The sequence below is a fragment of the Miscanthus floridulus genome, chromosome 4, assembly GCF_019320115.1.
Source record: "Miscanthus floridulus cultivar M001 chromosome 4, ASM1932011v1, whole genome shotgun sequence".
Classification (NCBI taxonomy): domain Eukaryota; kingdom Viridiplantae; phylum Streptophyta; class Magnoliopsida; order Poales; family Poaceae; genus Miscanthus; species Miscanthus floridulus.
The window spans coordinates 75,845,899-75,850,445 of record NC_089583.1 but is presented as its reverse complement, the minus strand read 5'-3'; the positions used below and the strand labels follow the sequence as shown (position 1 = coordinate 75,850,445).

At 45.5% G+C, this 4,547-nt stretch overlaps 1 long non-coding RNA gene across 1 annotated transcript; it reads right to left on the bottom strand.

Moving 5' to 3' along the window:
• Window positions 1–3,494: 3,494 nt before the first annotated feature.
• Window positions 3,495–4,547, bottom strand: LOC136551752 (uncharacterized). The gene is made up of 3 exons (XR_010782666.1): window positions 4,475–4,547; window positions 4,224–4,389; window positions 3,495–4,134 (listed from the first exon to the last, which is right to left on the bottom strand). It is a non-coding gene; the product is annotated as an uncharacterized lncRNA (long non-coding RNA).

Sequence of the window (4,547 nt, the reverse complement as noted above, 5' to 3'; positions counted from 1 at the left end):
GCTGAGATAGGCCAAGCTCCTCATGCCTCTGGTCCACCTCGTCCTCATCCTCATCCTCGTACGTGAAAGGTCCTAATATTGCTAGAGGGGGTGAATAGCCTATTTAAAAATCTACAAATCAACTAGAGCAATTTGATTAGTATGACAAATAGCGAAATGCAAACTTGCTCTAGCTCTACAAGGGTTGCAAGCCACCTATCCAACAATTCTAGTTGCAATGATTACTAGGCACACAACTTGCAATGTTACTACTCACTAAGAGCTCTCAATCTTGCTACTTTAAAGAGTTCCACTAGATGAACTTAAAATAACAAAGCAAGCTCTCAATTCTAATTACACTAAAGAGCTTGCCACAACTAGTTTGCAAGAATATAAATGAGTGAGTAGGGTGATTGTATCGCCGTGTAGAGGAGTGAACCAATCACAAGGTGAATATTAAATCAATCACCGGGAGAATACCAAATGGCAAGAGACAACCAATTTTCTCCCGAGGTTCACGTGCTTGCCAACACGCTACGTCCCCATTGTGTCGATCAACACTTGGTGGTTCGGCGGCTAAGAGGTGTTGCACAAACCTCATCCACACAATTTGGACACTGCAAGAACCTACCCACAAGTGAGGTAACTCAATGACACAAGCAATCCACTAGAGTTACCTTTCAGTGCTCTGCCAGGGAAGGTACAAATCCCCTCACAATCACTGAAGATGGACACGAACAATCACCGACTCGTGCCAATCCTCCTCCGCTGCACCAAGCCATCTAGGTGGTGGCAACCACCAAGAGAAACAAGTAAATCCTGCAACAAAACAAGAACACCAAGTGCCTCTAGATACAATCACTCAAGCAATGCACTTGGATTCTCTCCCAATCTCACAATGATGATGAAACAATGATGGAGATGAGTGGGAGGGCTTTGGCTAAGCTCACAAGGTCACTATGTCAATGCAAATGGCCAAAAGAGTGAGCTTGAGCCAGCCATGGGGCTTAAATATAAGCCCCCACGAAATAGAGTCGTTGTACCCCTTCACTGGGCACAACTCGGGGTGACCGGACGCTCCGGTCAGTTCGATCGGACGCAGGACCCTAGCGTCTGGTCGCCTGATGCTGGCCACGTGTCATCTGCTTCAAACGCCGATCGTCCAATCTCAACGGTCAAGTGATGACCAGACACGTCAGTTAGAAAGTGACCGGACGTAGAACCCCAGCGTCCGGTGGTTTCCAGTAAGGTTACAAACATGAAATTTCACGATCGGACGTGTCCGGTCATGCTGGACCGGACTCACCTGGCGTTCGGCCACTCAATGTTTCCTCTATGTGCCTCACATCAGCGTACATCAGCACTGACTGGATGCACCCTACCAGCATCCGGTCACTCTTCGCGCCAGCGTTCGGTCACAAGACCGAGGCACGTGCTCACATCTGCTACTGATCGGACTTAGGACCCAGTGTCCGGTCACTGCGCCACCAGCGTCCGATCACTCTGTGAACCCCTGTCTTTTCTATATAGGGCGCCGATGGCACCATCGGACTATCCGCACTCTATGGGCAGACACTCCGTCGGTGAAGTTTCTAACCCTTGCTCAAATGTGCCAACCACCAAGTGTATCACCTTGTGCACATGTGTTAGCATATTTTCACAAACATTTTTAAGGGTGTTAGCACTCCACTAGATCCTAAATGCATATGCAATGAGTTAAAGTATCTAATGGCACTTTGATAACCGCATTTTAATATGAGTTTCACCCCTCTTAATAGTACGACTATCGATCCTAAATGTGATCACACTCATTAAGTGTCTCGATCACTTAAAACAAAATGGCTCCTACTATTTATACCTTTGCCTTGAGCCTTTTGTTTTTCTCTTTCTTCTTTTCAAGTTCAAGCATTTGATCATCACCATGCCATGACCATCATCATGATCTTTACCATTGCTTCATCACTTGGAGTGGTGCTACCTATCTCATAATCACTTTGATAAACTAGGTTAGCACTTAGGGTTTCATCAATTAACCAAAACCAAACTAGAGCTTTCAGTATGCAATGCCTATGGACCCTGTAGGTGCTTGGTTAGACGAACCTAAGCCACCTCTGCCTACAGAAGGAACGTGCATGTCATGCGTCATTGCTATCCTACAACCACAACGAGTAGCCACATGGTGTAGCCGACATGATAGTCTCTATTGTACAAAATAATGTTAACTAAAAGAATTTAATGTATTAATAATATATTTCAAAGAATATAATAAATCTTACGTCTAGGAAGCTACGCGTGTCGTCGTCCCTGACTCTCGGATGAAAGCGCTAAATGTCTTCAACCGAGCATTTGAGGGTATTGCCCTGCAACAAAGTTCACAGTAAGATTGTGGTGGACATTGAAAAATGAGGACGCTACGACTCAAAGGTGCCACTAACTAAAACAGAGACCTCAAACGCAGAATGTATTGGTATACAACTTAACATGAAAAATAAGGCAATTGACTTACCACTCTGTCCAAGATTGGTCCTGCCTCTACTGGCCTTCCTACACAAGTAGTTTGGTCGTACGCCGTGTCTTCATCGTCGGAGGACTCGATGTTGGCGTAGTCATCTTCTATCCATTGTAGCCTCAGCCTGCAATGTGTCGCACGTTGGTACCAAGCTTGGTAGCGCCTGTACTTACGGTTCGTGTGCGGCTCATTGTTCTCGCCCACGTTGGCATACAATAGCTCCCATTGTTCAATGTAGTATTGGTGGTGCTTCTTCCAATAAAAAATCTTCCTGTTCTTCTGATGATCCAACCTGCACGTCATGTAAGATGTTAGTTTCTGGTAGGTATGAAATTGATGTTGTAAAACGATAGCGCCTAAGCTATATGACACGACTTTTTGATGTAAGCTTCTCAAGAAAGGTATAGAGTGATTGAAGAAATCATACGTAATAGTATCATCATATGTAAGCTTCACTATGGAAAATGTTACTGTGTGGGTTCCAAAGAAAGAAGAGAAAATAGATCACATGGGTTGAACCCATAGTCCTATAACTAGCCATAATGATGAGAACAAGAAACGCACATACACGCACATTCATCTCAATCCATGTACATGTCACCATATTAAAAGTGCACGTATGTCATCATTACTTCATCTTATATAGGAATTAATGGAAATGGAACATCATGAGACAATTGAAATAGCAAAACACTTACTTGTGTAAGTCAACGCCAGTCGAGAATGGAGCCGTTGGCCAAAGCTGTCTCACTCCAAATTGGCGTGCAACTCTATCTGGTAGGTAAAACTTGATAGCATAGAAACATATTAGAGGGCACCTCATCCTGTAGAAGTCGTCGTCACACCCACACATATTGCTCATCTGAAAAGGAAGTGCCCTCTCTCCATCGTACGGCTCCCACGACACCTGCAACATGTCCAAACAAGATGTTAGATGCTATACTAAACTATTTCAAACCAGCATGGAAAATAAAATTTACTTACACTTGACGCCGTGAGTGTGTCTAGCTCGTTCGTGAATTCAATGTACGCCTGCTCTAACCTCGCATGCGGAACCCTAACCTGGTCCCAAAGGTACGCCCACGTCGGCTGCCGACGTGGAGGCTGACCTAAGAACCACTCATGACTAGCCAGAACCTTGGGATGGCCAACTGGTAGATGAGCCCACATCCACAACTAGAGCAGGTACACGCATCCACCAAGTGATAATGAGGACGAAGTCCGACGACACGCCTCGCAAAGCTACCGGTAAAGAAAACCCAACACTACAGAGCCCTAGCTGTACTGACCCACCTGGTCCCAGTTAGTGAGACAGTGGACCCACATCCACGACACAGTGTCACCCATGGCATCAGGGAAGAGAACACACACAAACAAGTGTAGGATCCATGCCCTACAGTAGTACCCAACTGTCTCCTCATCTGCCTCCTCAGGGCACTGTGTGAACTCTTGCCAGAGCCAGGAGATTAGAACTCTAGAACTACGAGCCCCTTGCTCGTCAACCTCATGCCTAAGAAAGGCCTGACCTGCATGGCCCAGTCACTACATTGCCGTGAATCCTCAGACCTAGCATCTTCTGATAGTCCTAGAGCGTGACTATCATCTCTCCAAAAGGCAAGTGAAAGCTATGAGTCTCCAGCCGCCACCTACATTTTAGACAAAGCAAGATTACATGTCAAAAAGGCAAGCGCATAAACAAATGGCCATGAATGGAGGCAATGATTGAAGATAATACCTGTCAACCAACGTAGTTATGGCCGCTGAGTTCAACTTGAGCAACCCACAATGAACCTAAAAAGAGATGACATCTAGGCCAGCTCTTTGTAGGAAAAGAGTGTACCTATTGTCGTACTGCATATCAAGAACCCATTCTGGGTTCTAGGACAAAGGAGTGGAAGGTCCTGCATAGAATAAAATATAGTCTCCTGTTACTTCATGAACACATGTACGCTCACAAAAATTTGAACAAGACGTATAGATTATTACCTGCCCCTCCGCTATGAGACGTCCTCGGTGGGTCTCCTCGTACGCCGGGTTGAGCAGGTGGAATTGCGCCATC